This window comes from Schistocerca piceifrons, chromosome 1 (genome assembly GCF_021461385.2).
Source record: "Schistocerca piceifrons isolate TAMUIC-IGC-003096 chromosome 1, iqSchPice1.1, whole genome shotgun sequence".
Taxonomy (NCBI): domain Eukaryota; kingdom Metazoa; phylum Arthropoda; class Insecta; order Orthoptera; family Acrididae; genus Schistocerca; species Schistocerca piceifrons.
This window is the reverse complement of record NC_060138.1, coordinates 589,482,678-589,507,245: the sequence shown is the minus strand read 5'-3', so window position 1 is coordinate 589,507,245 and position 24,568 is coordinate 589,482,678.

Genomic DNA, 24,568 nt, shown 5'->3' with positions numbered 1-24,568 from the left:
CTCGAATCCTTGTCTAACACAAAGCTTTACCTCACGGCATTTCAAGTAAGTTACTTGTGAAGAAGCAATATTTAACATCTCTCGTAGTTCATTACCAGGGACAATAGATGCTGGGTAGGAATTCGCGTCCGTTAAAAATGTTTTCGTTATGTAATTTTAAGTTGATATTTGCTAACTGATACTGTCTAAAATCGAGGTATATCACTTTCTGTATGCCTAGTCAGGAATTACTGTCAGTTTCCGTCAGTCACGAAATCTTAGTCTGCATGACCTGGGTTTGAATCCATATGTAGAACGACACTGTTCGTCGTGTCAGTTGAAGTTCTTACATACTCTCAACTGGCTGCTCGTGAATTACTTAATTTTTAATGTCATTTTGTATTAAATAACAAGTGCGGTATGTTACTTTGAAGAGGAAATCATGAATACGACTAACTTACTACGTGCATTACCTATCTGACGTAATAATGAGCATGGTAGCATTTCAGGTATGTCATTTATTGCAATAAATATGAGCTTACAAGCCTTAAGGACAGTTTATCTGTGATAAGGTCTTCCCTGATATTTGTAGTATCGTGGTATTACTTTACATCTTGAGTTATTGCGATACAGAGCAGAGTTTTCTAGTGGTGACTTGTTGGAACCATTTTCAATAGTCAAACGACTGTACCAAGGAGCGATTAGAGAACCTGCTAGACAGCTGCGTTATGTGGGTTGCATGCGAATCAGGCGAAATGCAATTCAGGTCGTTCGGATACTTTTGAGCACGACTGTACATTAGCTTAAGACGACATGAGCATCTTGTTGAAAGATCTTAAATGTAGAGGTCACGAAAAACTTTCGCAAGGTAGTTTGGAAACTCTCCACAACGTAGCCAAACTCTTCTAGTTTCCTTGCGTTGTAAGTGTGTTTTGTTTAAAAATAATTTGATGTTAGGCTATCCACGGTAACAATATGATTTACATAGTGTGATGTCTAGTTTTCTGTGAGAGGTCGTGGGTCAGAGCGTCTTAATGCCAGTTTAAAATGTGACATAGAGATCGAAGTCGTGGCAGAAAAACGAAATTTTTGTTAGTGTACAAAGCGCGTTAGAAAACAGTGTTTCAAACAAGTAGACAGGGCCACAGTGGGCGTTTCTTGCGATTTACTGTATAGGACGTGGGATACGATCATTCTTCTGGAGTAGAAGTGATGAAACTTTAAACTACTCTCTGTAGTGTATCAATAGGTGTGTATTTAATAGGTTTGTTCGACACAGGTGCAGTAGCAGCAGCAATTTGAGGGGTAAATTCAGTGAAGGGCAAAGTATGCCCTTAGGGCTGCACGCTGTGCTATTCTGGGAAGCATTGCGAAATCTCTCTCTCTCTATCTCCCTCTCTCTGTCTCTGTCTCTCTCTCCGCAGTAGAACCCCAATGCTGCTTTGCGTCAACGCGCGGTTAATGGCGTCTATGTGAGTTCTATATCGGATGAAGTTATTTGAGCTGCTATAGTTGTTAATTTTTGTCTGCTGGGGGGGGGGGGGGGTAGATAGGATGTTGGGCTTATAGATTTGATGGACGTGGATCTGTGGTACGAGGGCTGTCCAGAAAGTAAGTTACGATCGGTCGCGAAACGGAAACCACAGTGAAAACCAGAAACATTTTATTTGTAACAGTTAGGTACACCTTCCACCTACTTCTCTACATAGTCGCCGCTCCAACTTTGAGTTTTGTCGTAGTGTTGTATCATCTTTCCAATATCCTGTGCTTTTGGTCAGGTCTGCAGCTCGTTGTCTGTCGAAAAATTTTGTCTTCATGGCCAGCGGTTTTTGTGAGCAGAAATGAGACTCAGGGGGAGCCAATTACGGACAGTATTGTGGGTGATCAAATACTTCTCATCGGAAACGCTGCAGGAGCGTCATTATTGCCCCTGCAGTGTGCGGCCGAGAATTGGCTTGAAGAAGGAACTGCTCGACAGTTGTGCTATGTGGGCTGCATGACACAGGCGAAATCTCTAACCGGGCCCTCATGCTTGGCGGGAGACGCTATTCCCTACGCATCTTTACGTGCTCACTGTTCACTCAAAACTGAAAAGAGCGTCGCGACACGATTGACGGGCGTACTAGAGACACTGACCAACACATCTGTGCGAAGCTTTACCGGATTTTTCCCAGTGGTTTCCATTTCGCGACCGATCGTAACTTACTTTCTGGACAGCCCTCGTACTTGTATGTGGTTTGGGGACGCACCACAATGCGCGCATTTCCGCCGAATGGTCAAAACACGGTCCTGTCGCAGTAACTCAGTTCGCTCTGTTTCTAGAGGGGCTGCAGAAGGTGGTGGATATGGCTATGTCCGACTTCTGCTCAGTCCCGACTTAAAATGCTATGATCACATGCGCAAAGTTGTATAAAATGGAGCAGTTACAAGATGTTTAGGGTCTGACTAAGACCATGTTGGATTTTTACTGTAGCAGATAAGTTCGAGAAAGGTGACTCGTTTCGAGATATGATTCACTTGTGGCCGGTGATCATTCTCAAGGAGTCATTCCCTTTAACTCAGTGGATATATAACGGAACATCTGACATGGTATCGAGACAGAATACGTTACACATACTGGATAAATATCTAGCGGCGTGAGGGAGTTGCAAATACTGGTCACATACTGTATTCCTTCGTCGAATGACTTTCAAAATTCATTGGCCGGGTGTGTGATATGTCGGCATTTCAGGATCAGGTTTATAAAGTATATCTGTTTGTGTAAAGGAAATGTCTATGTGCTGTTGTAGGGGGGGGGGGGGGCTGGATTTGACTTTGGATACTGTGATAGCGAAGGAAAGAGTATGTCTACTCCTAAGGAAGGTACAGGTATTTCGAGAGCCACAGCGTTCAACAGAGTGTATTTCCAATACTTCGCTCATTGCCGAATACTGTTCAGTTGAGACCTAGATCGTAAGATTTAATTGTAAGTATAATGATAGAAGAAATATGTGAGGCGTTTTCTAGAATGTGTTCGTGTGTGCAAAGTCTGTGGTGGTATTGATTCGCGTTCCCACGTTAATGGTATCGGTCTTCAGAATGCAGAGGCCTGTTGGAGTATAGGAATGTATGATAGTTAACTTTACCATGTTCTAGACGATCGAATAGCGAACTAAGTATGTGCTGGGCTCCTTTCGTGATCAAGGGTAACTTTGAGAAGATGGCGCGTTTGCGGTGGAGCGTTATTCCCTCCCATGTAAGTTGTTCAGTCGACTGCTTCTGCACATTTGATACCTTTATTTAGTTGAGGGAATATGGATTGTGGTATGTTGGACACACGTTTGCCTGTTCTCTAGATGTGGGAACGACCATAGTTGGTTTGTAGAGAATATTGATCATCTCGGATCTGTTAAATGACCGGCTTCGGTATTCGAGAGTGCGAATATCAGTTTACTTTGTTTCTAGTTAGTCAATGCTTTACAGCACGCTGCACATCGCTTAAGTTTGGTGTTTTGGGAGAATTAATTTAGAGTATATATGTTGTGCATTATGTTGCGTTAGCGATCGGGGATTTAGTGGGGTGTTCAAATGGTTCCAGATCCAGATCGAATCCGCCCAGCGGATTACCGACATGGGCCAGTGCGCCGGCCAGCCTGTATGTGTTTTTTAGGCGGTTTTCCATTTCCCGCTACCGGGCTGGTTCAAAATGGTTCAAATGGCTCTGAGCACTATGGGACTTAACATCTGAGGTCATCAGTCCCCTATAACTTAGAACTACTTAAACCTAACTAACCTAAGGACATCACACACATCCATGCCCGAGGCAGGATTCGAACCTGCGACCGTAGTGGTCGCGTGGTTCCAGACTGAAGCGCCTAGAACCGCTCGGCCACACCGGCCGGCTAGTGCGGTGTTCTTGATATGGAGATGTTCAGCGAAAATTGACGGTACTCGGTGATATATTCCCTGGTTGGAGATTGGTTTGACGGTCCAATATTCTTGTGAGTATCGTTTGTATTTGATGACCTGTACACAACTTTGCGATGTTTAGTTGTCTGTGAAAAATGGTGATCATTGTAAAATAGTTTATTACCATTGAGTGTAGCGTCTGTAGAAAGAAAGAGCTGGTTGGTGGTATATACATTGAGGGAACTGTTCGTGCAAATTAGCAAGCTTTGCAAAATAACGAGAGAGAGAGCCCCAGAAAGAAAAGGTGGATGGTGCTATGATAGCGACGGCGTTAGTAATTCGACTGGTAATTTCGGTAAGAGCTAATGAGAATGCTCGATTGATTGTGATGTTATATAGGAGAGGTGAGAACATTTGCGTATCTTGCAAGCAAGAAGGCTATCACATTATGTCCGGGAGGAAGACTGGATTAGGCACTATTTTGGTAAACAGGATCTGTTATGGAAAGAATTTCCACGCATACAATCTGAGGCATGAAGAAAGCAACCGTTAACTATTTCTGGGACACTATATTGTTACTGAGAGGTCGACTTTGCGCTTATTTTTTTTTTTTTTTTTTTTTTTTTTTTTTGTAAAGAGATGTGACAAGAATGATGTTGAGGGCGTATTAGATGGCTAGTCATCACACACACGTTTCGCGGCGAGGCGAGAGCCATGCTGGGTAGTTAAGTATGGTTAATCGTGTGTGTGTGTGTCAACACGCCCTGTCTTCAACAGCAGAGACAAGTGGCACTTGGAGATGCCTCGAATATGAGACTGGTGTGAGTGCTGTTTGGAATGCAACTATCACCGGTGTTCTGTGGCAGTGGCTGGATAAGAATTTCTCAGGTGTTACATATGAGTGGGATGTACCGCCCCACCTCATGCTTGCGCGCGGTTTGACATCTGAGGTATACGTCACTTATCGCAACCTCCTGTGTACTCAATGGACAGGGGGCTGTGGACTGTGCTCGTGCGCGTTGATTGCATTATTTCGGGAGCGGGTCTGCAGGCCTTCATATGCGCTATTTGAATAATTTACGAGTACTTAGCGTGTCTACACATCATTGTGCTGTATTATTTAGGAGCAGTTTGCAGGTCTGCACTGAAATTATTTCGGAAAATTAGGAGTTGTTTGGCTATTTGGACGTTTGGGTAACCTCCTCTGCTGGCGACGATTTGGAGTCTGGACCTAGTGGCGAGCACAGTGGGTGTCGCCATCTTGAAGATGTGTACTAAGTCTGTTGGAGAACAAGTGATTACTGCTTGAAATAACTTCAGTCCTTTTTCCCTGAAAAATCAGAGGATGCGAACTACCTTACTACAAGTGCAGTTTATTATTTGACGTGATTTTGATAGGTTGGCAGTGAAAAAAAAAAAGGGACAGTCAAAGTTCATAGGATGTGGACTATTTCGTACGTGTGATCGATTATGGCGTTGGAATTTGAACTTGACAGATTTTTGCTATGGATGTAACGCAAATGGTTTTCTTCCCTCTGAAATCTGACATCTTGAATAAACAATAAATGATAACAATAATAAATAGAAGTACAGTTTTCAAGACATTATCGTGTTGGAATTTTTATTTGGCGCAATTTTCTAGTGGAGGTAGGCCAATGATAATAAATAATAATAATAATAAATAATAATAAATGATAATAAATGATAGTGAATGATAATAAATGATAATGAATAATAATAAAGACAAGTACAGTTTTGCTGCCATTATCCTGTTGGAATTTGAATTTGGCGCCAATGTTTTCTGGGGGGGTTAGGTTAGTGGACATAGCACAATTAACCTATTTTCCTGCCAAAATTCAAATTTCGCGCCAATTTTCTGGGGGTTAGTTTAGTGGAGGTATCCCAGTTGGCCTATTTTCCCTGCCAAAATCCGCCATCTTGAATAACATGATGCGCTTTGCCAAGTCTACACGGCGCCATCTTGGATGACGTTATCGCCGCCATCTTGAATAAATTTGGCAACAATGCAGAGTGAGCCCATACATAGCTTGTCCTACTACTTATGTGGGTGTGGATGTGTGTGAGGTGGGGGGGGGGGGGGCGGAGTGGGTTAGCGGCGCTCAACGACGGGGTATCACTGTGAACTTGGCAGTGTGTTGAATATCTAAGTATATGCTTGGTGGACAGTTCATGTACTGAAAATTACGCAACTGTCTAGTGGGAGCCATCACCATGGGGAGAAGGAAGGCGGATGGAACAGCGCCATGATAACGTAATGCATTTACTCCTGCCCCTATTTGTATATCTTCCATGGCGCCAGTGGTGCAGAACTGATCCCAAGTCGCCGTAGGCCTCCTCGTATGATCCAAAGTCGTCATTACCCCCCGACTCTTCATCAGTTCATGATGTAGTTCAACAGTCAATATGTGTCTGCCTTAGCAGTTTACGCAGTTTGTAAATGTCCAGATCCATAACAGTTGGACAATAGAGATTGTGCTCAATCTCTTTGCTTCTAGATATAGGATTAACAGTCTTGTTAGGGACTCGCATTTGAACTCTGATAATGAGGTAGTTCAACAGCTCTGCTAATGAGGTAGTTCAACATCATCAAATAAAATTACCATCTTTGTCTTCAAGTTCTCTTTTGCAGTCGGGTGTAGAAATACGTGATGCGCATTTTAAACGCTTTCAGCACTTCGTCTCCGGTAATGAAGATGCTCAAAATCATATGGCTCCGTAAGTGGAATATCAAAGAATAGTAGTAGTAGTACTAGTAGTAGTAGTAGTAGTGCACTACGGTACGTGCGTAGAAACTGATCAATATTTTTCCTTAAAGATTTACCTTTGACTTTCAGGAATGGATTGCCATTTCTCTGTCACTTGTGATTTATGAGAATTGTCTACACAGTCATCGAGGTGCTAGATGTCCTTGTTTTTCGACAGAACGGAAGACTATCGCACTGAAATCTACATGTAGGAGTATTCCTTAATAACGAGCTTCCACAGAGAGGGATCAACTGTACGGATATCGCCTTGCCTCCATGGTCACATGACCACACGAAATGTGATCTTTTTTTTTTTTAATACGGTTTGCGAAAGATTGGGCAATATGTAACTACTCTTCCGTAAATTTTGGATAACTGCGACATCGCATACCAAACACCATAAATGCAGTAAGCCCAGACACGCTAGCAAAAATACGAGTCGAGTCTGACTGGATGATTCTCGAACGTCCGATGGAAGGCACAATGAACATGTAAATGAGAACGCAATTTAAAAAGTACCCAAAGGTTATACATGCATCTACCGTTGTAAAAAAGGATAGTCATTCAGGAAATGTGAAACTTGGTAGATGGTAGTTGGAGCTAGACAAACGCATGGGACATTCCATTTCGGAAATCGTTAGGGAATTCAGTATTCCGAGATTCACAGTGTCAAGAGTGTGCCGAGAATATCACATTTCGGACGTTACCTCTCACCAGTGACACACAGTCTTTACTTAACGACCAAGGGAAGCGAAATTTGCATGGAGTTGTCAGTGCTAATAGACAAGCAACATTGAGCGAAATAACCGCAGACACGCAGGACGAACGTATCCGTTAGCACAGTGCGGCGAAATTTGGCATTAATGGGCTATGGCAGCGAAGACCGACGCGAGTGCCTTTGCTAGAAACACATCATCGCCTGCAGCGCCTCTCCTGGACTGGTGATCATATCGGTTGGAGCCCAGATGATTGGATAACCGTGGGCTATTCAGGTGAGTCCGGATTTCAGTTGGAAAGAGTTGGTAGTAGGGTTCGAATGGGGTGCAAACCTCACGAAGCCATGGACCAAAGTTGTCAATAAGGCAATGTGCAATCTGGCGCTGGTGTGGGCTGTGTTTACATGCAATGGACAGTATCCTCTGGTCCAACAGAACCGATCATTGACTCGAAATGGTTTTGTTCAGTTACTTGTGGCCATTTGCAGCTATTCATGGACTTGATCTTCCCAAACAATGATGGAATTTTTATGGATGACAATGCTTCATTTTACTGAGTCACAATTGTTCGCAACTGGCTTGAGGAGTAATCTGACAGCTCGAGCGAATGTCTGACGTCTATAGAGGCAGCATGGCTCAATATTTCTTCACGGAACTTCCTACGACTTACTGAATCCGTTCCACATCGTGTTGCTGCACTACGGCGGGCAAAAGGAGGTCCGATACGATATTAAGAGGTACCCCATGAAATCTGTCGCCTCAGTGTACATCTACGATGCCCTTGCTTGCTTTGTAATGTCAACCATCTACCCTCTTCGTGGTCATCTCTTTTCTCTTGTAACCCAGCAAAGAATCGCTTTGACCCATCACCCTTCTTTGTGTCCTCTCCAACTCAATATTATTTTGACGATGATTACAACTCCGTCTTCCGTTCTATTCTGTCCTCTGATCCATTTGACTGTCTCTCAGTCAATCCTAGTAGTTTTGATTCTGAAGACAATACGGTTAGCACATTGCTGTACGTTGTCTGCATTTACGTGGTTCGGATGCATAACCTGTCACAGTGAGCACCGACAGTGCAATATCTGCAGACCCTCGGTGATGAACTACGAATGTCCCTTTACATTAACATTGCCAGATATTTGACATCCACTGGCAGATAAATTCCTCCTCTAGATTTTTCTGTGCACTACAGACGTTTACTGTTTGTCAGTTACGTTCGTCTTGGAGTTCTTCCATCTCTTCTATTTCAACAAAGAACTCCCTTGCGTCATCTACCGCCCATGCGACTGGTTACATGTCCCGCCGCCTCCATTTCATTTTCCGACTGTAATTTCATCTTCCATGCCAGTCATTTTCCTGATGTAGTTGCTTGTTTTCTTACCCTTATAGTGATTCTCATCATGCACCTTCTCAATGCTCGCTGAACAACGATCAGGTTTTCGCATTAAACCTCCATGGCCGACTGGCGCAATTCAAGCTGGTAATAAACCTTGACTGTAAACTTTTCTTCCCAGACACTCTAGAAGCTTAGTTTTGGAAATCATGTTTAGTTTACCAAAAGCAGTTCAGTGTGATTTTAGTCTAATTATTGCCGTGTCTATTCATACAGTCACTTTCTTCAACTACTCTGAATACGCTTCATAAAGTTATTGACCGATTTTAGAATTTTAAAATGCTGTCATAATTTTCTCATTAAGAACTGCAACCTTACGTTATAGGTTTAACACGGGAAGTCAAGTATTACAGTTGGAGTAATTAAATGATAAATAATTGAAACCCTCAGCTGCCGACAGGTGTTGTTGATATACCTTGACGGGGACAGCTGAAAATGTGTGCCCCGACCAGGATTCGAACCCGGGATCTCCTGCTTACATGGCTGACGCTCTATCCATCTTTTTTTTCAATCTGACTACCAGAACAAATAACTGTTCGGAACAGAACAAAATCACTTAGAATTTGCAATTATACCGTTACGCGCGAAAGTGTCCTAGTCGACCTCTTATCTGTTGGTGAAGTGTGACGAAACAAAAATTTTGTCAGAAGTGGGATTCGAACCCACGCCCTCATACGAGGACCAGAATGCTCACACCTGTTTGCACAGGCAAGGATTCAGCCTTCAGTCTGGCGCCTTAGGCCGCTCTTTTTTATAGTCTTTATTGAACAAACTGAGAGTACATATATATACACAAAGCAACAGTTCTTCAAGGTACCAGTTAAATATATGCAAATGAGTGTTAGGTAAAGGAATTATTAGAATAACATTAAATACAACAAATTATAACATATTCTGTCTTCTTCCTTTTGTTTTTTTTAATAATCTTTATTGAACAAACTAAAAGTACGTATATATACACTATGCAAGAGTTCTTCAAGGTACCATTTAAACATATAAAAATGACTGCTAGTTAAACAAAAAATATTATAAAAACATTAAATACAACAAAATATAACAAATTCTGTCTTCTTCCGTTTTACTTGTTTTTTCGTCGATGCATGAGAACGTGGATAACGGTGTTGCATCATGTGACAGGTAGGCATGGCACACCCCATCTTTGAGGGGGTCAAGGAAGACGCTGCGGAGATAACCGGAAAAAAGTTTGTCGGTAAGATGGTTTTTGGGTGAGGGTGCTATGCGCGGTCACAACTTTGTACCAGAAGTCAAGGACTGTATGCGGACCACTCTGAAAGAGGTATTCTAAAGCCTGTCCTCGAAACCAGATTAGGGTATGGTGCTTAGCAAGAGGGTAGTGAAATGTCTGGGGCAACAACAGGAAATCCGCGGTTACCGTCGTTGGCGGGGCACGGAGGTAAAAGGCCACAATTCGTTGGATGAGGAACCATACGTTTCGTTTCGGGGGGCAAGTAAGACGGTGCTCGTCGGTGTCTTCGAGCTGACAGTCAAGGCAGAGTGGGGAGGTGGCCAGTCCTATGCTAAAGCGGAATTATTGAACTCAGTTTTCCGAAATTCCTTCACCAGGAAAGACGAATGGAATATTCCAGAATTTGAAACACGAACAGCTGCTAGCATGAGTTTCTTAGAAGTAGATACCTTAGCGGTTGCGAAGCAACTCAAATCGCTTGATACGGGCAAGTCTTCAGGTCCAGATTGTATACCGATTAGGTTCCTTTCAGATTACGCTGATACAATAGCTCCCTACTTAGCAATCATTTACAACCGCTCGCTCACCGATAGATCTGTACCTACAGATTGGAAAATTGCGCAGGTCGCACCAGTGTTTAAGAAGGGCAGTAGGAGTAATCCATCGAACTACAGACCTATATCATTGACGTCGGTTTGCAGTAGGGTTTTGAAGCATATACTGTATTCCAACATTATGAATCACCTCGAAGGGAACGATCTATTGATACGTAATCAGCATGGTTTCAGAAAACATCGTTCTTGTGCAACGCAGCTAGCTCTTTATTCGCACGAAGTAATGGCCGCTATCGACAGGGGATCTCAAGTTGATTCCGTATTTCTAGATTTCCGGAAAGCTTTGACGCCGTTCTTCACAAGCGACTTCTAATCAAGCTGCGGGCCTATGGGGCATCGTCTTAGTTGTGCGACTGGATTCGTGATTTCCTGTCAGGAAGGTCGCAGTTCGTAGTAATAGACGGCAAATCATCGAATAAAATTGAAGTGATATCAGGTGTTCCCCAGGGAAGCGTCCTGGGACCTCTGCTGTTCCTGATCTATATAAATGACCTGGGTGACAATCTGAGCAGTTCTCTTAGGTTGTTCGCAGATGATGCTGTAATTTACCGTCTAGTAAGGTCATCCGAAGACCAGTATCAGTTGCAAAGCGATTTAGAAAAGATTGCTGTATGGTGTGGCAGGTGGAACTAAATAACGAAACGTGTGAGGTGATCCACGTGAGTTCCAAAAGAAATCCGTTGGAATTCGATTACTCGATAAATAGTACAATTCTCATGGCTGTCAATTCAACTAAGTACCTGAGTGTTAAAATTACGAACAACTTCAGTTGGAAAGACCACATCGATAATATTGTGAGGAGGGCGAGCCAAAGGTTGCGTTTCATTGGCAGAACACTTAGAAGATGCAACAAGTCCACTAAAGAGACAGCTTACACTACACTCGTTCGTCCTCTGTTAGAATATTGCCGCGCGGTGTGGGATCCTTACCAGGTGGGATTGACGGAGGACATCGAAAGGGTGGAAAAAAGGACAACTCGTTTTGTATTATCGCGTAATAGGGGAGAGGGTGTGGCAGATATGATACGCGAGTTGGGATGGAAGTCATTAAAGCAAAGACGTTTTTCGTCGCGGCGAGATCATTTTACGAAATTTCAGTCACCAACTTTCCCTTCCGAATGCGAAAATATTTTGTTGAGCCCAGCCTACATAGATAGGAATGATCATCAAAATAAAATAAGAGAAATCAGAGCTCGATCAGAAAGGTTTAGGTGTTCGTTTTTCCCGCGCGCTGTTCGGGAGTGGAATGGTAGGGAGATAGTATGATTGTGGTTCGATGAACCCTCTGCCAAGCACTTAAATGTGAATTGCAGAGTAATCATGTAGATGTAGATGTAGATAAAGTCGACTATTAGTTGGGAATTTGCCATAGACTAAAACATACCAGAGTGCAGACACAGACGACGGTAAAAAGGGTGCATGCACACACCCCCAAACCGTTCGCCGGTTAATGTCAGGATGCTGTAGCACCATGTGGTCGCAAGGGTTGGACAGCATAAACAAACGATAATAATCTTTTGTATGAGGAGGACGGGTGACTGGAAGATCGGCCCGAACGTAGCTGAGTTCTATGAAACAATTGGCGACGTGGTACAATAATGGAGAAATAGGTACCACATTGAGCGGTGGATCGAGAGAAGCTGGTCGGAGGATATCTAAGAGACTGCGTGTTAAGGACGGGACCGGCCCCTGCCAGTGCCGCAACATAGTGTGGACAAAGAGTGCAGAAGATCGTGTCCGCACGTTGACGAGTCCGAGGCCACCTTCTGCAGGAGGCAGTGTTAGAGTGTTGTAGCGGACTTTGAAAAGTGCCCTGCTGACACGAAATATCCAAAGGCTGATTGGATGCGGCGGCCAAGGAGTAACGGCATTGGGAGGATCTGGGCGACGTGTACCAGTTTAGGGACGATTTACATGTTGACATAGGACACACGTTGGAGTTGGTTTAAGTTACGGTGCACTTGACCGCGGACATGGTGCCGAATCGAATGCAAAACCGGCCGGTAAGCGAGGGCCACTGTGCGGTGTGTGGAGCTCGTAAATTCGATACCCAAGTAACGAAGGGTGGTACTGACTGATAGTGCGGTCGGCACCATAGCCGGGAGGCCGCGCCTATTGTGCACCATAGTCGATTTACGGACATTAAGAATGCTACCAGAAAGACGTCCATACTGGTGGATCCATTGGATGGCGTCATTGAGTTCCGTGGCGGAGCAGGTGAGAAAGAGGAGGTCGTCCGCATAAGCCCTACAGTGAAAGGTGTAGTCACGCAAAGTGAGACCCAGCAGTCTAGACGTAAGACCAGTGATGAGGGGCTCAAGTGCAATGGCATATAGTAAAGTAGACATAGCATCCTTGACGCACAGAGCGGCGTATAGTAATCGGTCCTACAAGCCTCCCATTGACTTGTACCATCGAGACCGCGGGAAGTAGTAACCGGCGAATGGCATCGACAAAAAGTAAAGGGAACCCCATACGTGTCTGATATACCTTGAATCCATCTGAGCCACCGAGGACACAGATAAATAGCGCGACTGCGGGGACTTATCCCTTAGACGCTTCCCGTGAGACCCACATTCCCAACAGTCCACAATCTACATACGTAATGTTCTTAATAGATATTTGCCCATACACTCATTACTCGCGCCAAGTTCCGACAGCGTTCGTTCCCATGAGAGTCAACCAATATATCGCTCTCTCCTACGTACAGTTCGAGAAAAATCCGTGAAGATAAAATTAGACAGATTCGGACCAACGCGGAGGCTTACCAGCAATCGTTCTTCCTACGAACCATTCGTGACTGAAACAGGAAAAGGAGGAAGAGACACTGCTTCACTATATACCCTCCACCACATACCGTAGGGTGGCTTGCATTGTGTAGATGTGTATGTAGATATAAATGGGAGTTAGATTCTTTAAAGAATCTGAGGCGGGGGTTTACTAGTCGCTTCCTAATCAAATTGATCAGGGTCGGCCCGTATTTCATTATGGTATCAGGAGTTAATGCACACGTCGAGGTAAACTTCACCACTGCCAGTGCAATCAACAGATTCATTGTACGGTGGTTCTTGCCATTCAGTCCAGACTGATACCTGAGCATTTTCACACAGTGTTCTGCAACTAAAAGACATCGTTAGATAAAATTGTTTTGGAAGCTCGCTAGTGTTCCATCGGCAAAATGTTACTATTCGGCTAGAATCACCGTCATTAAGAGCGTGCTTTAATGCTGGAATGTAATTGCTGCAAGGTGCGCGATTCGTAATGCCGACGGCGTTACACTTTGCGACTCTAGGCTCAAAGTCCGCTTTTCGCAAAGTTGTCCTTGCGGTTCGAGGGAGGATTTCCAGCTGTTGTTCCTCTCTTTTGGTGAAAACAGAAACATCATAAAAAGTTTTGCATCATCCCGGTTCTCAGAACTCCTGAAGACAGACGATGACTGTGGATATTGTATCACAGACACAGTAGCTTTGACTGTTCAGAGATGTCACTAATGGCCACGCGGGGTAGCCGTGCGGTCTAGGGTGTCTTGTCACGGTTCGCGCGTTTCCCCCTTCGGAGGTTCGAGTTGTCCATCGGTCATGGATCTGTGTGTGTTCCTTAGCGTAAGTTGGTTTAAGTTAGCTTAAGTAGTGTGTAAGCCTAGAGACAGATGACCTCAACAGTTTGGTCCCATAGTCCTTACCACAAATTTTCAATTTTTGTCACTAAACCCGCCCAAAGATGTAAACAACCTTGCATGAGCAACGTCTATTAGACGAAGGGGGTCCGACAGTCGATCAGTTCGTCATTCCACCAGAAAGGAGGTACACTGCTCGTGTTGTCTGTAGTGCAACCATGCCTAGACGGTCAGTACCGATGCTCGATCGCGTCCGCATTGTTACTTTGTGCCAGGAAGGGCTCTCAGCAAGGGAAGTGTCCAGGCGTCCCTGAGTGAACCAAAGCGATTTTGTTCGGACATGCAGGAGATACAGAGAGACAGGAGCTGTCGATGACATGCTTCGCTCAGGCTGCCAGAGAGCTTCTACTGCAGTGGATGATCGCTGCCTACGGATTATGGCTCGGAGGAACCCTGACTGCAACGCCACCATGTTGAATAATGCCTTTCGTGCAGCCACAGGACGTCGTGTTACGACTCACTGTGTGCAATAGGCTGCATGCGCAACTTCACTCCTGAGCCGCGAGGGGTAGCCGTGCGGTCTAGGGCGCTTTGTCATGGTTCGCGCGGCTGCCCCCGTCGGAGGTTCGAGTCGTCCCTGGGGCATAGGTATGTGTGTTGTCGTTAGTTTAAGTTAGATAAAGTACTGTAAAAGCCTAGGGATCAAGTACTGTGTAAGCCTAGGGACCTTAGCAGTTTGACCCCATAGAACGTACCACAAATTTCCAAAATTCCAATTTCATTCCCGACGTCCATGGCGAGGTCAATCTTTGCAACCACGACACCATGCAGCGCGGTACAGGTGGGCCCAACAACGTGCCGAATGGACCGCTCAGGATTGGCAGCTCGTTCTCTTCACCAATGAGTGTCGCATACGCCTTCAACCAGAAAATCGTCGGAGACTTGTTTGGAGGCAACCCGATCAGGATTAACGCCTTAGACACACTGTCCAGCGAGTGCAGCAAGCTGGAGGTTCCCTGCTGTTTTGGGGTGGCATTATGTAGGGCCGACGTACGCCGCTGATGTTCATGGAAGGCGCTGTAACAGCTGTACCACACGTGAATGCCATCCTCTGACCGATAGTGCAACCATATCTGCAGCATATTGTTGACGAGGCATTACTCACCATGGACGACAATTCGCGCCCCCATTGTGCACATCTTGTGAATGACCTCCTTCAGGATAACGAAATCGCTCGACTAGAGTGGCCAGCATGCTCTCCAGACATGATCCCTATCTAACGTGCCTGAGATAGATTGAAAAGGGCTGTTGACGTTACCTACCAAACACCCTGAGGGATCTACGCCGAATCGCCGTTGAGGAGTGAGACAATCTGGACCAACAGTGCCTTGATGAACTTGTGGATAGTATGTCACGACGGATAATCGCATGCATCGAAGGAAGAATGAGTGCTACTGGGTATTAGACGTACCGGTGTGTACAGCAATCTGGACCACCACCTATGAAGATCTACATCTACATCTACATTGATACTCCGCAAGCCACCCAACGGTGTGTGGCGGAGGGCACTTTACGTGCCACTGTCATTATCTCCCTTTCCTGTTCCAGTCGCGTATGGTTCGCGGGAAGAACGACTGTCTGAAAGCCTCCGTGCGCGCTCTAATCTCTCTAATTTTACATTCGTGATCTCCTCGGGAGGTATAAGTAGGGGGAAGCAATATATTCGATACCTCATCCAGAAACGCACCCTCTCGAAACCTGGCGAGCAAGCTACACCGCGATGCAGAGCGCCTCTCTTGCAGAGTCCGCCACTTGAGTTTATTAAACATCTCCGTAACGCTATCACGGTTACCAAATAACCCTGTGACGAAACGCGCCGCTCTTCTTTGGATCTTCTCTATCTCCTCCGTCAGACCGATCTGGTACGGATCCCACACTGATGAGCAATACTCAAGTATAGGTCGAACGAGTGTTTTGTAAGCCACCTCCTTTGTTGATGGACTACATTTTCTAAGCACTCTCCCAATGAATCTCAACCTGGTACCCGCCTTACCAACAATTAATTTTATATGATCATTCCACTTCAAATCGTTCCGCACGCATACTCCCAGATATTTTACAGAAGTAACTGCTACCAGTGTTTGTTCCGCTATCATATAATCATACAATAAAGGATCCTTCTTTCTATGTATTCGCAATACATTACATTTGTCTATGTTAAGGGTCAGTTGCCACTCCCTGCACCAAGTGCCTATCCGCTGCAAATCTTCCTGCATTTCGCTACAATTTTCTAATGCTGCAACTTCTCTGTATACTACAGCATCATCCGCGAAAAGCCGCATGGAACTTCCGACACTATCTACTAAGTCATTTATATATATTGTGAAAAGCAATGGACCCATAACACTCCCCTGTGGCACGCCAGAGGTTACTTTAACGTCTGTAGATGTCTCTCCATTGATAACAACATGCTGTGTTCTGTTTGCTAAAAACTCTTCAATCCAGCCACACAGCTGGTCTGATATTCCGTAGGCTCTTACTTTGTTTATCAGGCGACAGTGCGGAACTGTATCGAACGCCTTCCGGAAGTCAAAAAAAATAGCATCTACCTGGGAGCCTGTATCTAATATTTTCTGGGTCTCATGAACAAATAAGGCGAGTTGGGTCTCACACGATCGCTGTTTCCGGAATCCATGTTGATTCCTACATAGTAGATTCTGGGTTTCCAGAAATGACATGATACGCGAGCAAAAAACATGTTCTAAAATTCTACAAGAGATCGACGTAAGAGATATAGGTCTATAGTTTTGCGCATCTGCTCGACGACCCTTCTTGAAGACTCTTTTCCAATCATTTGGAACCCTCCGTTCCTCTAGAGACTTGCGGTACACGGCTGTTAGAAGGGGGGCAAGTTCTTTCGCGTACTCTGTGTAGAATCGAATTGGTATCCCGTCAGGTCCAGTGGACTTTCCTCTATTGAGTGATTCCAGTTGCTTTTCTATTCCTTGGACACTTATTTCGATGTCAGCCATTTTTTCGTTTGTGCGAGGATTTAGAGAAGGAACTGCAGTGCGGTCTTCCTCTGTGAAACAGCTTTGGAAAAAGGTGTTTAGTATTTCAGCTTTACGCATGTCATCCTCTCGCTGTATAGTGGTACAATATGCAATGTGTGGTTTTCATGAGCAATAAAAAGGGTGGAAAAGATATTTATGTTGATCTCTATTCCAATTTTCTGTACAGGTTCCGGAACTCTCGGAACAGAGGTGATGCAAAATGTTTTTTGATGTGTGTAGATAAACGAATGTCGTGTGGTACTAGCCTCGTGCAGGGCTATCAACATAATTACATTTAGACAGCTAACCACTAGACCCACGAGGCTCTAGACGTATCCCAGCTGCTTGAAATTTATCTATCGCACGTGAAATGGTGCGTCGTGTTGATGGATTTCATGGTAATCTTACTCTAAACCGTCCTTGCACTTCCGAGACAGTCTCATACCTTCAGTTGCTCTTCAGCATAATTTTACTTTCCCAAAAATGTAGTCAGAATTCGGCCATCATTTCAGATTATTCGTACCTAGTAAGCCCAACAAAAGATCCGGTAGCCACAGGCAGTCGACGAACGGGAGGTAAACCATTCTTCATATCCGATATCTGAAGTACGCAGTCTAATAGGTCCCTTATTAAGACATGAAGCACATCATACGACAGCCGCTTCCCGTCAAAGTGGTGTTGAGGATGACCTTTGTAGGTAAAGCAGCTCAATTAGCCGCACTGGAAACTGCAGCTCCACCTGGGTACGCCGGCAGCCCCTAACAATGGAGGGGGCCTGCCCAGCCGACTCGCCGCGACCTTTGTCTGGCAGCGGCTGGCCTCGGTTCCTCCCTCCGCAGACTGCAGAGGCGTCACGCTGAGCTCATCCCGCCGGACACTCGACGTCCGTGGCGCTCTCAAAGGCCACCTGTTCACCTGGCCACCAAGGACGGCGTTAGCCACGACCCATCATATATTTTCAGCATTAACGTGCTGTAAAAAAAAAGAAAACGAAAGACAGAGTAACAAGTACCTGCCCTGGCACAGATCTCCTCGACGCCGTGGCGGCCATCCCGAGTGATTCTCAGAGGGCCTCGCCTTCACTTTGAACTGCGTAAAACCACTTCAAGGTTGGCTTTCTGCCTTGCCCACATTTACACTTCAATTAGAGACGTATCTAAATGCCAACTTCGACATTTATTCTGTTACATGTTTTCCAGGAAGCATTTAAATACTTTCTTTGAAAACGCGCTTCGTCCTCCTAATCATTTTTACGTCTGAAATGGAAATATTTATTTTTCTGCTCTCCTTGACACAAATGCATATGCATATCATTACACGTGTTTCTGAAAAAGGGAAAAAGATACTAACTCTAATAGTTTCTCGGCTGTATCAACATTTATTTATACATTTAGTGACTCACTGTTCCAACCTTAACCACTGTCGTTACTATAAGTTCCTCTACGGCGCGACAGATAAACGTCTGCTTTATGCCTCCGTACGCAACCTAATCTCTCTCGTATTATACGTGCGGATGCACATTTCGTTCGACGTCTTTTTGGAATCTAAAATTAGCGAGCATGGAGGACATGAACGGTGACTGCGATAGATGCCGCTCGATGGGAGTATGGGTCGGTCGGGGAGCGTGCCGAGATAGTTCGTGCACTTGCGATAAACTCCGTATCCCGATGGCGCAGTGTTTAACGCAGCTGCCTATTAAGCAGGAGCTCCCGGGTTTGAGTTCCCGTCCAGCACACATTTTAACTCGTCGCCACTCATTTCGCACAAAATCCCGAAAAGTTAATATCGTTATTTGCTGCCCCTTCCTTTCACCCCCTTCTACATTCAATTACATAACATAATCTCTCCCATTTAAACACAACTGGGTGCGACGAATTGTTATTACAGTGAACGGCATCTTCCGACTGCGAGACTCGGACGTTCCTTGCCACGAACGCGTCTCTGTGTCTTACCGAACCAAAGATTTTGTTTTATGGATTTTACGTGAAGGACGTGGAGGGATGTGAGAGGAGCGGAGAGATTGTATTGTTGTGAGACGTCATTTAGATATATAGTTAACGTTCAAATAGTTTTTTGCACAAAATTAGCTCCAATAACTAATATCAAATTATTTAGTTATCACGGTACAAATATTACGAATCGCATATCGCTCGGAGGTGAAGTTTGGAACAATAGTGCGAACCTGCGTTTTCCACGGTCAGAATTCGTCGAGAGATTATCTCCGAATTAATAAACTTTAACTTGCTAAATTGTTGGACCTATCATCGAAACTCATCAAATAACAGCGCGCACAGTTGTGCCGAACGACCTACGTTGCGAGTAAAGGTTTTAAAGATTTCGGGTGGAGCGGATGACGACGAGGAATTTCCGCGAGATCGCCACTGCGGAATACATCTCTTGCTCTCCTGTGGTATTTAAAACAAAATATTTATATTTTCCAGGTTTTCAGTGTAGTAAAGATATAAGGAATTAAGCTAAACCAAGTAAAACCAATAACTTAACCAATAATTAAAATAAAAGCACACATAAAGAATATTTATTTTCTTAATAATAAATAAATAAAGAATTGTTTTAATTAACTAATCGATAATATAATAAATAAGCTAAGTGGTTCATGTTTTCGTTTACTGTTGCTTGTTTTTAACTGTGTACACCTAATTTCATACTACATCATACTTATGGTTTTCACATGTTGTTTTGAAAGAAGTGATAATGATTATGTGTCATTTTTCAAGAATGTTTTATGTTTTACCTGACATATTGTGTCTTTATGATTTAACAAGTATAAAACATATCATGTTATTCACCGAGAAACCTTGATTTTATTAAATGTTTGATTACGATTAGGCTAAATGTCACTAAACACAACACATCGATGTTATGGACGCCATTTGTTGATAATAGTGACGATTACTGCCAATCTTGACTAGAGCATAGACCCTACATTATTTGGCTGTAGAACTTCTTGTTCTTGTAATTTTTGACAGAACTTCCTTTGACAGTCTACAATATGTGCCCCTGTAAGACCGAATTTGCTAATTGTTAACAGCTAAGAGTAATGTAGTATACACTACCGTATTTTTATGGTACATAGTGTTTTGAAGGTTATGAGCTTACACATGTTACTGGTATTATGGAGCAACTTATATCGGAAATGTAGCTGTATCCTGTTTGAATTTAATGTATTTTTGATCCACCAATGTACAGCTTTATAATCAGTTCCCAGGTGATTGTTCGTCAGACATATGTTTCCCTTTTTTAAAAGCTGGTTTGTGTGCACTACATTCGTTTTTCTGTTTCTTTTTTTTATAGTCTTCTGTGATGATGGTTGGTAAAATTGAAACTAGTTGAGAATAAAGATGCATACTCGTATGGACAACTGCTGACTCAAAATGCTCTTCTTCAAATACTTGACAGCCGTAAAGAGTGAAATACAAGAAGATTCGTTCCCATTTACTTTCGGTGAGCATTTCTGATACACTTTTGCATCGAATGATAGAATTGTAGCAACTTATCACTGAATTGATAAGGCCATACACTGGAGTATTTATTCTGTTTTCTCAGCGGGTGAAGTATATCCTCCGAGAGTCCTCCAAACTAAACTCTGTCGTTAATTTGCCTTCCCTCCAACTATCGACTATCGGTAGCCCAATATATCGATATTAGGAAAGACGTATGTATAGGCTGTCAAAATATCGAAAATAAGTATCGATAAATCGAAGAAATCTCCGGCGTACCTCTCTATAAAATTTCGGCTCCACATTGTACATAAACTGCCGGTTTCAGAGCTGTATATTCAAGTATTCACTTGTTATTAGATACTCTGTACATCAACAAGCTAGCGGCCTGCCTATCCTCTTTAGAGCAAAAACTAAAAGGTGAATGATGCACGTTTACGCTTGGTGACTATCACTTTGGCAACAATGGCAACTGCTTGTGAGTGGCACAATAAAAGGTGTCCGACGGGTCCATCGTTCGGTTTCGTCACATATCTTTGTCAGGAATACTTCGATTTCCCTGATTTATTCATTTCTCCAACGCCAGCGACATACCAGTGTAGTGTCAAAATTGTTTGGTGCAGCTAAACGTTGCGGTTTATGTTTTTAGCACCGAGTGCAGATTAGGCAACTGCTTGTGAGTGGCACAATAAAAGGTGTCCGACGGGTCCATCGTTCGGTTTCGTCACATATCTTTGTCAGGAATACTTCGATTTCCCTGATTTATTCATTTCTCCAACGCCAGCGACATACCAGTGTAGTGTCAAAATTGTTTGGTGCAGCTAAACGTTGCGGTTTATGTTTTTAGCACCGAGTGCCTTCCCCTCACACGTCTCCGTTCACCGTAAAGACCAATCTTGTCCTTTAAATTTTTCTTTTTTACCGCAACTGATACGCTAATTCTTCACTTCGGAAAACTTATTCCATTTACACCGCCACCCCGACTGTAATCTGACTTCTTTTGTGCCACACAGTCTAAGAGAGAGAGTGGAAGTGATGAAAACTTAAAAAGTTGTAAGACTCTTTCAAATAGTGAAAGTAAAATTATGTTATAGCGCAGTTTCAAAAAACAACATATAATATTTACCGAAAATTGTGAAAAAATATAATATAAAATAAAAATATCGGCACTCGATATCGCCATTTTTATATCAGTATATCGATATATCGGCGTAAATACTGCCGTCGGTATATATCGATATTGTTAAGAAAAATATCGAAATGTCGATACATAACAGACACATCTGTTATCGATTCACCATTATGGGTGTGATCCGCTCGCTTTGTAAGTTACCTCAGAGCATTTAAACGATGTGACAGTGCGCAGATGTTTATCACTAATGGTGTAATGAGATAATCTTGTTAATGAGCAAAGTCTTACATTGTTACACATTCAAAGACAATTGTCACTGTGCCCACTAACGGAAAATTTTGTCGATCGCGTCAGGGTGTGTGTAATCAGTTGTAAGCCATCAGTCACTGTTTCGAGCGCCTCAGCTGTCACTGGGACGCAGAAAAAATGAGGTGGGGAAGAAAGAGGGAGGCAGTTGCGGTGAAGAAGTAAAGTAGGTGGCCAGGCCTTATCCCACATCGCGTCGAGAGCATAGTAATGGCCTCTTATGTTGAACACTGAAAAAGGTTGACAAGCGTCAGTATCTTGAATTTGTACGACTTATCTCTACAATACCAAATGACCTGATGGAACCAAGCATACCATTGGAAAGAAAATGTCAAGTAGGGATTTCTGCTGTTAGAGCAAACTGAAACAACGGAAACATTAGGAGCTGTTCTTGTTCTAAGAACATAATTAGATAATTTGATAGACCATTAGTATCGGTAAACAGAGGTTCATTGGCCGACCGGAAAGGTGAAAATGGGTTTCGTGTCTCAAGCGATATGGAATGACCTGGTGATATCCAAGCTTAATTAGCTGTCAGAAGCAGGACACCACTAACGAATTTTAGTCGTTTATTGCCAAGGACTTATAAAGAGACACACAGACAACGTATGCAGTGTCATTAGTACATATTCTAGTAATGATAGTACAGCTTTAAATTTCTAGGTTTATTTGTGTTTAGTATAATTAATGAACCTGGAAACTTTATGGTGTTAATTATCGTTATTACGGCAAATAGTGTGTGGTGGATATACTCTGAGGTACGCTGTTAGTTTGAATACAGCTTTATATTTCTAGGTTTATTTGTGTTTAGTATAATTAATTACCCTGGAAACTTTATGGTGGTAATTATCTTTATTACGGAAAATACTATGAGGTACGCTGTTAGTTTGAAACACGTTTCTTTTACTGCAAAACAGTAACGCTAAGTGAAAAATTGTAATTAACTATGAATCCAACTTCAAGCTAACGCAGTACGCTAAACTACCGTACCTTACGTCCACGTACACAAGATGGCAGGCATCCTGCACATATCCACGGGTATGGGCCTCTCACTTCCATTGCATAGCATCGTTTCTCGGAAGGCGATCATTCTGCCACGCCATCATTGCCTCAGTCACATGTCAGTATTACATCCCTTGACGTTGGGAAGGCATAGCTGACATTTCTTGTTTTGGCGGTTCTGTACTGCGTGAGCTTGATGATCATGAGGCTGATTTAGTCAATCAGAAGATATCTATTGTTTCTACATTTTCATGTATTCAATGTATTTATGTTTTTAAGGTAGTAGTGACATCAAGCTACAACTAACATTTGCAATTACGATCTACAAGTTACAGTTTACATTTTTCTCACGTTCTTTTCACACATACAAGATTTACATTTTTTCAGGTATTTAGATTAATGACAGTACACCCTAAAATCAATCATCATCATCACTTTTAGCGGCAGGGATCCCAAGCTAATGTATCGATCTTATCCAGAAGTATAAAATGTTTATAATCCTGTGCTGATAAACCTAGTTTGTGTTGTTTAGTAGTAGAAGCAACCGACTGGGGACCGGACCTCACAGTAACCCTGGGTTCGGTATGGGGCGGCGGCGGGGTGGGTGAACTGCTGCGGCCTGTTGTGGGGTTGTGAACCACTGAGGGCTAAGGCGGGACGAAGCCTCTCCGTCGCTTCTGGGTCCCCAGTTTCATACAATACAATATTAAACTCACAATCATCAGGAAAATACGTACTCATTATCTTCATTTCATCTGATTTCAAGCATGGTGCACACTTTTGTAGGAACCACATAAATAATTTAGAGGATCGACAAATCTGAAATTTATACTGCGTTTCCTATCTTGATGCAACACTGCGATACTCTTCATAAATAATTTGTTTTTATTCATATTTGACGGCAGCAAATAATGGGATGCAGATTTAATTTAAAGTCTGCATTACCATCTGTAATAGTTAACTCTTTAATGACACGAAGTGTTGAGTGCTATTGACAAAGGATTTCAAAGTGATTCCGTATTTTTAAATTTCCAGAAGACTTTTGAACGCCGTACCTCACAAGCGGCTTGTAATAAATTGCGTGATTATGGAACATCATTTCAATTATGTGATTGGATTCGTGATTTCCTGTCAGGGAGCTCACAGTTCGTAGAAACTGACGGAAAGTCATCGAGTAAAACAGACGTGATTTCCGGCGTTCCCCAACTTAACGTTATAGGTCCTGTGCTATTGCTTATCTATGTAAACGATTTAGAAGACAATCTGAGCAGCCATCTTAGGTTGTTAGCAGACGACGCCGTCGTTTATCATCTAGCAAAGTCACCTGCAGATCAAAGCTAACTGCAAAACGATTATTGAATTACAAAAGATATCTTTATGGTGAGAAAATTGGCAGTTGACCCTAAATAATGAAAATTCATATATAAAGGCCTGGCT